The following is an 11,723-nucleotide window of genomic DNA, read 5'->3' as shown; positions in this document are numbered from 1 at the left end:
TCTCCTTACCTAGGACATCTCTTACCCATCTGTTAGAACAGCCACTCCTGTTTGCATTTATTTCTCTGAGATTTTATAGGTCTTGCTGCCTCCACCCTGCATATTTGCAACTAGTCACAAATGAATGCCAGTTTTGTAATACTTTGTAACTATTTGCATAGGTTTGTCTTGTCTTTTCCAAGGGAAACACAGGTCCCTTGTCAGGAGCTATGTGTTTGATCTCTTTTATATCTCTAATAGCTTAGCTGAAGGGTAGACTTCATGGAAGACGACAGGAGGCCTTCAACAAACTGCTCTTAAAAACTTCAAGTCACCTAATGGGAAATTCTATTTCATAAGCAACACTGACATCTAGTGGTTAGAAGGTTTCATGGCTTCTGACTTTTTAGTAGTGGGACAAGACATTTAATAAAGAAAATGCTGCAGATTATTTAATGAATCCAAATTATTCCCATCACTTGTGGTGCTTGCTTATGAAGGGATTTCAAATGCATATTTATTTTCTCTGCCTTCCCAGTGCCTTCCCCTATCCTTCTGTGGCCCAGTGGCCCACAAACTGCTGGTAAGGGGTCCCTGCCTGTGCTTCTTGCAAACCACAACTTCCCTTTCCCGTAGGAAGAACCAGAAGCTTTCATGGTGATTACGTGATTTTTAATTCTCTGCTTCCTGTTAGGATAGAGATTTATGTGCATAAATATTTATTTTGGAAATAAAATATGTAATTGAGGAAGAAACTTGAGATGATAAATATGATAGCCTGAGTAGAAACTCATTTCAAAGCCAAATGGGAGAAAGGCAGTGTCGAAAAGGAAAGCTTGTGGACTTTGGCTTCTGAGGGACTTGGGATCAGATGCCAGTTCTTTCCATTAAAGTCACATAGTAGTTATGTCAGACTAACATCCTTGGGACTCAATTTCCTCATCCCAAACAATGAGAGTGACATATACCTTGCCATGCTGCTTTGGGGAGGATTAGAATCATGTACAATACATAATTCTGGTCCAGGGGCATCTGGGTGGCTCAGTCAGTTAAGCAGTGAGACTTGATTTCAACTCAGGTCATGATCTCAGGGTCATGGGATCGAGCCCCTTGTCGGGCTCCCTGCACAGCAGGGAGTCGCTTGAGGATTCTCTCTCCCTCTGCCCCTCCCCTGACTTGTGCTTGTTTGCACATGCGTGCACTTGTTCTCTCTCTCTCTCTCAAATGACTAAATCTTAAAAAAAAAAAAAATTCTGGTCCAGAGTAGGTAGTTAATAAATGATAACTATTATTTATTTACATTTTACTAAGAATAATTGTCCTCATGTTTCCAACTTGATATTTTTTAAAAACCCAAAATCCTGGTTTTTAAATTTTGAATTGTCAATAACTAACTTTGATTCTGAGTAAAATTACCTCATCTCTCTTGGTTTCAGTTGCTTAAACTGCAAAATAATGCATTTGGGGAAAATACTTTAAGTCTCTGAAAATGAAATAAGAATTCTATAGACATCAAAGATTTGATATACCATAGACATCAAAATTTGAATGAAGGGTTTAAAAGAACTGGAATAGACTGAAATTATATTTATATAGAGAACTTGAAAAGTTTTAACTCAAGTTATAAATTGTAAAGATAATCTGGATTTGTGGAGGGAGAAAAAACTCTAGGAATAAATATGTAAAACAATTTATCACAAAAAAAATATTTTGAAATACTGATTTGTGTGGCCCTTCTGTGGGCAGAATGTGAATCACAATCACCCTTTTAAAGTGTATATATTTTGTTAGAAAACATCACTTGAGTATTCTCAGTTTTATCTGAAGCCTGAAGTAAAAAAAAAAGCAAGAGCTTGTTTCAAAAGTTGACCTTTTTTGCCTTTTATTTGGAACTTGTACAGACTTTTTTCCACGTAAAGCATGTTAGATACTGTGATTTATTTCCCAGTCAATCCCACAGATTAATGCCACAGTTAGACCTCAACTATATAACTCCACAAATAGTACTAGCCCAAGTAACAACAATGGGCAGTGATGTTTCTTTGGGAATGTCAAAGAACAATAGAATTTCTGGGTTGGAAGAAATTTGAGGTCTCTATTCTAAATTCTACTTCGGTATACCAAAAACACCCCCCCCCACCGTTTCAACTCTAGCAGTGGGAGCAAATAATCCCCTCCCCATCTAGGACAGATGTAGCTGTCTTCTCCTATTGGTTATTATACAAACAGCAGGGCATGAACAGAAGACCTGGGTTCTAATTTTCATTCTTCCATCTGTTACAGAAGAGGAAGTAGGGGGTAGTCATTCCAAAATCTCAGGGGGTTAAACAAGGTCTGTTTCGTGCTCACATTAACAACCATTGCGGGTTGGCTACAGCTCTGTTTCAAGTCTTTATTCTGTGATGCAGGCTAAAGTAGCAGCCACTAACAGGTATGCTAGTCTGGTGGCAGAGGGAAAAAATAAATTGACAACTGAGATGGCTCAAAGTTTCTTCTTGGAAGAGGCACAACGCCTCTTCCACTCACATTTCTCAGTCAAAGCAAGCTATAGGACCAAGGCTGATGTCAGCAGAACAGTAAATATACTCTCTGTACTTCTCTGGAGGGGCTCCAGAGAAGGGCGTAGCAGGGAGGGACAGCAAATGTTTTGAACAAATAATGAAATATACCCCCTTTTGTGAGCATAAACAGACCACTATGGTCTCCTAGCCCTATACGATGCAATCCAAACACTGGAGATAATAATTTTCTCCAGACAAAGCTCAGGATTACAGTAAAGATCAAGTAAGACTATTATTATATTACATATATGTGTGTATATATGTATGTATGTATATGTGTGTGTATATGTACATATGTTAATACATACATGTTATTATATCCTTTCCCAGAGATTCTGTCCAGTAGATCTCATGTGGAACCCTGATGTCTATATTTTTTTCAATGCTCCAGTATTGAGAGGAACTGTGGTAATAAAGTTCTGATCAGTCATCTCCAAACCCAGCCACACATCTTAGAAACCTGGAGAGCTATTAGAAAATATATATTTCTGGGCCTTATGCCAAAGATTCTGATTCAGTAGAGCTCAGATGAGGTTCCAGATTCTGTATTTTTAAAAGCTCCCCAGGAGATACTCTGATGTAAAACTAGGCAGGGAACCCTTGAGCTATAGGATCCTTTTTAGCAACAAAATTCTGCAACCTATAGTCAATGACTTCCCCTTTCATTGCAGGGAGAGGCAATTTTTGTTGTATTGTTTTTGTAACTTTGTTTAAACTTGATTATTTGTATCTCAATCTAATACAAATTTAGTTGGCTGATTTTAATCAGGCAAAAAGAACAAGTACTGATTTGCTCATGAGAAAACATAATGAAAGTTTGCTCAGTAGGAGGAAGAGCTGTGTGACAGAAAAGTAAAGGGAAAGATGCTTAAAGTGACCATTATAGCGCTGACGCAGAAAATAGTGATGATTAAGGCTCCCATTTATTCTATGATCACAGATTCTGGCTTAACATACAATATTCTCTTTGAAGCCTCAGGATTTGCCTTATGAAGTAGGAAATATACCCATCTTAATCTGGGTGCCAGAAAAGTAAAGTCACACAGACTAGAAATGGTAAAGCAGTATTCACACTCAAGTTTATCTAATTAAAGTGCAGGATTTCAGCCACAGCACTACCCAGATGACAGTGTCCCAAAACCTTCCAGGAAATTCCATCAGAGGCCACAAAAGAAAAAGGGGAAAGTCCATAGTAACAGGATTGTCAAGGAAGCAATATTTTATACTTTGTAACACCTCCCCAGGTAACAACATTTCACTAGTTCTCCTCATTGCTGTGTCCCAGATGCCTTTGCTCTACTTACAGACCTCCCTCTCTGTTGTCACTGTGAAGGCAACATTCAGATTAATGACCACAGTGTAGTCACACTTTAACATTTACTGAGTGTTTTCACAGCTATTTCATTTACTGTCATCATAAGCAGTATTTAAGAAATGCAGAAACCAGGGATCATAAAGGTGGAGGTGATTTGTCTAAAGCAGGTTTCCAAACCTAAGTATTATTGGACTGGATAATTTTTGTTGTGGGGCTCTGTCCTGTGCATTGCATGATAGTTAACAACATTTGTGGATTCTACCAATTCAATATACCACCACCCCCAATTCTAAGAACCAAAAATGTCTCCAGACATTACCAAATGTCCCATGGAGGACAAAACCATGCCTGGTTTCAAATCACTGGCCTAAAGTGATGCAATGCAGCAAACAGGTAGAAAGTACTCTCTGACCCACATCTTGTGGCTACAAACTAGTGCACATCCCATTGCATCCCTGAAGCCTCCCTAGAAACAAAATTTTGGAGCCTAAAGGTTTTAGTGACATCCGGGAGACTATTTTACCGATGAGCGAGCCAAAGCATAAAGATGTGAGGTGACTATCATAATTTTATGGCTCAAAGCCATTTAAAAATAATTTTAAGCATTGTTGAAATTCCTGTGAAGTCATATTACTGATCCACATCATATGATGAGGGCACATCTTGTCCCATGGCCCCATCTATTCGCCATCACATTATCTCAGAAGAGTGCTTCTGTCATGCCAATCTTTAGATCATGAATCTTCTTCACCCTCTATGCCAAACTTCCCACAGGGTCTAGCAGTGCTGATTGAATTATCAAATTAGAATAGTGATTTTATGGTATAGATTCCCATGGATGAGCTTTTTTATTTCCCCATGGACGAGCATTTCTAAACTAAAATTTCTTTTTAATCAGCTGAAAAGCAGACCATTTAATAGCAAACAAAACAAAAAACTAGCTAAAGAACCTTTCTTTACAAAATCCAGGGACCTCTGTCAGGCCTAGGAGTGTTTTCAAAATAGAGAGGTCAAGGTCATTCCCAGAGAGAGAACTTTTCACTGGAATAGCAGACTCATCCAAGAGATCCTGTCCTCCACTGCCATTGCCAGGCTCAGAGAAAGCCTCCAGCTGAAGGTCATCTAGCTGCTCCATTTCCCCATGATCTCTTTTGGCCCTTTGCTAAGATCAAGAATATTTGTTCTTACCATTTTAACATCTAATACTAGCCTTAAAGCAACTTAAAGAAAAATATTCTCCTTGATTTATTCTGTCCTCAGTAACACAAAGTAGGTGGCCAATAAATATTTATTAGACAACTTAAAAAGGAAAATCAGGGCTTCCTGATTGACTTTCATGATCCCAGTGTCCACCAAGAAGCGTTTTGCTTCTCCAGTCAACTTTCAGAATTCTGCCTCTCTGTCCTCACCCAGGAGATCATACAGGAAAGATAATCCTAATCCAGGGAGCACTTTGAGGTTTCCAACATAAGTACTTTGGCCTACCAGAGCTTTGCATCTTTTGGTAGGGTGAAATTTAAGCATATTTCTGGTCCCTGAGTCTGGCTGTGTCTGAAGCTGGCAAACTCCCAAGACTGTTTTTCATTTACCTACTTGGTGTTGGATTTCTGTCACTTGTAATCTAAAGAATCCTAATTAATATACTTCCCTCAGGAATAATCAATTTGTTGTTTTTCTTATTGTTTAATACATAAAATTTGAAGAAGAAACCAAGTATGTAACCCAGTTCAGACTATCAGTGCTAAAACAATTGATGCTATACCACTGTTGCTCCTCATGCTGAGGCCTTTCAGTCACCTACAAAAGTTTCTGTGGTACTAGAAGCTAGTCTTCTAAGAAATATAAAATCTGTCATACGTGTTCCAGTACAATAAAAGGGAAACCACCTTTCTGGCCAGATGAGGACATTTGGAAAATAGGGTAATGCTTTAGTCAAAGAGCCTTCCTTTCTAAACCTTCTCTGACTCCTCCCTTCTTGTTTCTTTTGTCTAACATTCTGATCACTTCTACTCCACATCTGGGCCCTTTACCCAGTTCTGCTTTTCTCAGATATTCTTCAAACAGCATGAGCTCTGTATCCCTTTCATCAAGAAACCAATGGAATCTTAGCTAATGCCCTGCCTCCATGCCAATGGTAGCTACTGTTGAGATGTAGCAGTTCCTCAGATTTACAAGTTTTCTCAGGTCTGCTCCACCCTAATTATGATATTCAGGTGTTTGGTGTTGCAAGGAAGAAAACCAATTAGTACTTCTCTTTAGCCACACACAGAATTTCAGAACAGGTGGGCTTAGATGCCAAATACTGCTGTAGAGTTTAATTTTTTTCTAAATTTAAAATGCCATAATAAAACCGTTTATTAAGAATTTAACTAAGTTTTAAAAAGTGCCCTTTCACTCTTTGAGAAGTGATAGAACATTAAAACATGACCTCAAAATAGAGTTGTTATGTAGGAAACCACCCACCCACACATCTACAAGTACATCTAGCGTTTGAATTCAGAAATTTGCCCAGTTTTCTAGCAACAGCATAAGAACTTACCTATGTTAGGTATGTTTTTTTTTTATTTTCCATATTTTCTGATGCTTTGACATTTTAGGGCCTTGCTGACCCTGGAGGGACTGCCCATCCCAGAGTTAGCTAATTCCTAGAGATGGCAAACAATTCATCCTGGAGTGCTCCTTTCATATGTAAACCAATCCAGAGCCCACACCTTCAAACATCTCCTTTATTAGGCTTTCACATGCTGAGCAAGCCACTCTCCCCCTGCCCTAATTGCCCCAGCGTCAGTACCAGACAACTAGAAAGCGCCCCTAGACCAATGAAATCATTCAAACTAGCCAATCCTAAACCTGCTTATCCTGTTTTGCTATGCCTTTCCCATGAAAACCACAGTAAAGGCTCTTGTGCACAGTTTCCCCTGATGTCTCTGCCTCCTGGCCAGCTTTGGTACTTCCCTGTGTGGCCCTCAGTGGAGTGGCATGCCTCATGTTTCTAGGGATTTATGAGTTTATACTCTTTATTCATGACAATCATTTCCGTATCTGGATGTTTTACCATACTTGATTAAAACAAATCCTGGGTACATTTTAAACTGCAACCTCCCCTCCCAATCTTATTAACTGTTTGACAAAATAACTTACATTAGTAAATATATTACCAGTCTAATAATTTTTGATAATATTCAGAGGTTTCCTTGAGATAATTTTCCTTTTTAAGTAAAACTTCAGGAGAGAGAGGAAAATCCAACTCCATTGAGACTGTTTTAGAATGAATCACTTCTATATTTCTTAGGAAAAATTCAGTAACAATCAAAGTCCATTAAGCTGGATTTGTGGTATATGAAAGTCTCTATAATCTGTTTTTGAAATGAAGAAAATAGTGTGAATCATCTAAGGAAAAGTAATTTTCCTTCCTGTGAATTAAAAATGATTTCAGAAACCGTTATAAAACTCAGAGGGGAAAAGCATTGCTTCTAACAACTTTCCTAATTGTTCATTTAGATACTGTGATTTAATTTTATAATTTATTTACAGAAGGAGCTATTAACAAGCAAGTGGCCCCCACATGTGACTAGCTGGTGTTTCTTTGCCTGGAGGAAATTAATCTTGTGATCAATTATATCTTTTCTTTTAACTGATGTTTAAATGAGAATGGAGTTGATGGCCTATTAGTAGACAAAAATGCATTTATGAGTGCCTTGCTGTCTGGCTGGGATATTTTACACACCAGAGCCACATTAATGTAATCTTTTATAATTTATATTATGTAATAAATTCACATTTTGAAATAAAAGCATCACTGTCCCTGGGATGTTATTTTTCCTTCATTTAAAAGAGAAACTTTACAAAAATTCTATATATAAAACAACCAGGGATAGAGTTAAAGTGCTCATTACTTTATGCAATGGATCTCAAACTCTAATTTGCATTAAATCATTTGTAGAGCTTGTTAAAAATGTATTCGTGGTTCATACTCTCTAGAGACTCTGATTCAATAATCTGAGCAGAGGCTTAAGAATCTGCATTTTTATCAAGAAGTCTGCATCCTGGGGCGCCTGGGTGGCTCAGTCGTTAAGCGTCTGCCTTCAGCTCAGGTCATGATCCCAGGATCCTGGTATCGAGCCCCTCATCGGGCTCCCTGCTCAGTGGGAAGCCTGCTTCTCCCTCTTCCACTCCCCCTGCTTGTGTTCCCTCTCTCGCTGTGTCTTTCTCTGTCAAATAAATAAAATCTTAAAAAAAAAAAAGTCTGCATCCTGACACAGGTGTTCCACGAATCACAGTTTAATAATTCCAGAGAAACCAGTAGCCTTCATTACCTCCTTCTAAAGACCTATTGTTGAGCCACGTCTACAATCAGCCATCAGCTTTTGGGTCATAAGTTATTTTTTAGTAGCATCTTCTCTCTACATGTTGGGCTGATAATATTAATTTTACATGTAGATAAATATATACATATACCTAGATATAGATATATCATTAATACGCTCTCTTCAGATCCAGACATAAATGGGTAAAAACTCCAGGTCAGTCACTAAATGACTATCCAAGTTAAGGCAGGTTAAACACTTTGAATCTCAGTTTCCTTATCTTTAAAATGGGATTACAGTCCTGCTTCATAGAATTATGGTGAGGAACGAATGAGTAAATGTATATATAGCAAAGAGTAAAGGATTCAGTAAATAGTAGGTATTACTATTAAAGGATAAGGGCAAAGGCAGTATGACCCAGTGGTGCCTTACGTTTGTAAAGAAATTGCTTTACGGTTTCCAGAGCTCTTTAACACGCATCATGTCATTATATTTTCACAATATGTATGTGAAATAGAGGACTTTGTAAATTGGACTTTGTTCCAATTTACAAGTGAGATTCAACTTCAGTCTGCTGTCATGAGCATTTGCTCACAGACTTAGTGGGGAAAAAAATGAGCCTGAAAGTAGCTGAAAGGGTAAAGAGTAGGAGTTTCTTTTGCCTTTTGAAGCCAAGAAATTAGTGTGCCCCAGAATTCCCCTGTAAACTTCAGAGCTCCTAATGAGTTTCAGATTTATGGAATGGCAGAGTAGCTCTTAGGTTTTAGAGTAGACAAATTTGATTCCACCACTTTAATAGTTGTGTTGGGGTGCCTGGGTGGCTCAGTCAGTTAAATGTCCAATCTTGATTTCGGCTCAGGTCATGATCTCAGGGTCGTGAGATCAAGACCCACGTCAGGCTCTGCGCTCAGCAGTGAGTCTGCTTCTCTCTCTCTCTCTCCCTCTCCCTCTACCCCTCCCCCTGCTGGTGCACTCTCTTTATCTCTCTCAAGTAAATAAATTTTAAAAATCTTAAAAAAAATAGTTGTGTTAACAGTGTTATTTAAGTCTTAAGCTTTAATTTCCTCTTGTAAAAATAAGGCTAATAAAGCAATGACTAAATGAGAACATTAGCATAATAGTAATAATATCTAATATTTATTGAAGCTTCGATAAAGTACTCTTCACAGGGCATAGCAGAATAATGCTCAAAATAGAGATGGTATATAAGCCACCCACTAATGCAAGCTACAAGTACTACTGATGTTTGGGAGCTCTTATTACTTTTACCAACTCAAAGAGTGAAACAGTAAATTTTTTCTAATGTGAAGAGATAGCTAATAGACAAATAATTAGTCACCATTATAAATACTTACTTTGTTAGGGAACAGAGTAAATATGAAGAGACTATGTTGATAAGCCCAGATCGCAAAATGACTCCATGGCCAGGTCAGATTTCCGCCCTGTGCAAGACCTTCTCTCTTCTCTAGAGATTGCTATGATCCTTTCATTTTACTCCAAAGAAAGAATTTCACTTGGGGAATTCCCTCATAGAGTTCCATGGTTTTATCCCACATGGTTTTGGTCTGGAAAATTACTTTGTATTCTTCTGTTTAATATTCTGAGTTTCTGTTAAAGATGGAATTTTTGCTGAGTTAAAGGCCCACACTGTTCTTACAGGTTCCAATTTGGCACTAACCCTCAATCTTTGTGGCTTTGAGTTAGTCTTGGCAGAACACTTCTAGAGTAGGAGGATTTTTAATGGGTTTCTTTAAAGAGTCACTTTAAAGTGTTCATTTAGGCTCAAACCAAAGTAAACTGACCACTCTATTCCCATGCATTTTAGAGGGACAGGGGTTAGAATTCAGGGGAAAATGTGGTGAGCAAACCTACTGAGAATTTAGTTGATACTGTGAATTGATACTATAAAACAGAAGCAAGACCATGGTGTCACTAAGAGAAACTTTCTCACAAAGGCTTTTTTTTTTTTTTAACTTTCGACTATGTTATGCTCCATAATATTGGAGGTGTTTTGAATGTATAAATATACATGTACACATAAACACATACATATATGTTTTTTATACCAATGCCAAAAGTTGAGTGATAAAAATTGATACTTTGCTGAAAATCAAATCATAAAATGAACTTCCAGTATAAAAGAATAACTTTAAAATTTTTAGTGAGAGTGGTAGTGAAAATTTTAGTCATGACAGTGAATGCTGCAATAAACATGACAGTGAAGAGCCACAATTTTCCACTGTCAGCTGCTTATAGGTCCTACAGTGACTACACAGCATATTTGTCTTACTACATAGAAATTTATGAGATAAGTGAAAGACAAAAATATTTTCTCACCATAGTCTTTTCTCCATAGTTTTTATATTATTTATTATGTCTGAAAACTGTGATTTTGGAACTTTTCATCCCCAGGAATATTGGAGATGGCAAACTGATACTCTGCTTTTAATTCTTGCTCATAAGTTGTGAAGAATTTCCAATGAGACTTTTTCTTGAGAGAACTCACATTTCAAATATAGTTTAAAGGTTAAAAATTAAATATCTTATAATGCTAACATTGTTTAATGTTATAATAAATGTTAGTATCCAATAATTCTGTAAAGATTAAAAGAATAATACTACTTCATTTCTATTGTATTCATCTTTTGAATCATGTAGTAATTATTTTTCATAATCTTAAATCTAGCTAAAGTAACTTTTCTACTATTAACACCTCATTCAAATTTCTTATTTTGTTAACTATTTTTATTGAAATGTAATTGACATAGAGCACTGTGTAAATTTAAGGTGTTGATCTGATACATTTATATACTGCAATATGATTACTGCTATAGCATTTATACATGCATCATATCACAAAACGGTAATTTCATTTTGTGTTGAGAACATTTAAGATCTAGTCTCTTAAGTTTAATAACTCCAACTTGTTATATTCTCTTATTAAATATTTACTATAATCCTAAAAAAAGCTAATTATCCCATCTGGGCTTCAAATAAAGTGATTTTAGTAAGTGAAAAAAAAAATCTCTCTTAGCAACTTTGAAGTATGTATTACAGTATTGTTGACTCTAATCACAATGCTGTGCATTAAACCTCAAGAATTTATTCATCCTCTAACTGCAAGTTTATACCCTTTGACCAACATCTCTCTGATTCCCTTACCTCCCAGCCACTGGGAATAACTATTCTATTCTATTTCCATGAGTTCGGCTTTTTTAGGTTCCGTATGTTAGTGAGACAATGCAGTATTTGTCTTTCTTTGTCTGACTTATCTCACTTAGCATAATGCCCTCAAGATCCATCCATGTTGTCCCAAATGGCAGGATTTCCTTCTTTATCATAGTTGAATAATATTCCACTGTATACATTTACCACATCTTCTTTATGGAGACTTAGATTGTCTCCATGTCTTGGCTATTGTGACTAATGCTGCAGTAAACATGGGAGTACAGATATCTTTTCAATATACTGTTTTTGTTTCCTTTGGATATATACCCAGAAGTGGAATTTACTATATCATATGGTAGTTCTATTTTTAATATTTTAAGGAAACTTCATAAT

Source organism: Phoca vitulina, unplaced genomic scaffold (genome assembly GCF_004348235.1).
Source record: "Phoca vitulina isolate PV1807 unplaced genomic scaffold, GSC_HSeal_1.0 scaffold4, whole genome shotgun sequence".
NCBI classification, from domain to species: domain Eukaryota; kingdom Metazoa; phylum Chordata; class Mammalia; order Carnivora; family Phocidae; genus Phoca; species Phoca vitulina.
This window is presented reverse-complemented; position numbering follows the sequence as displayed.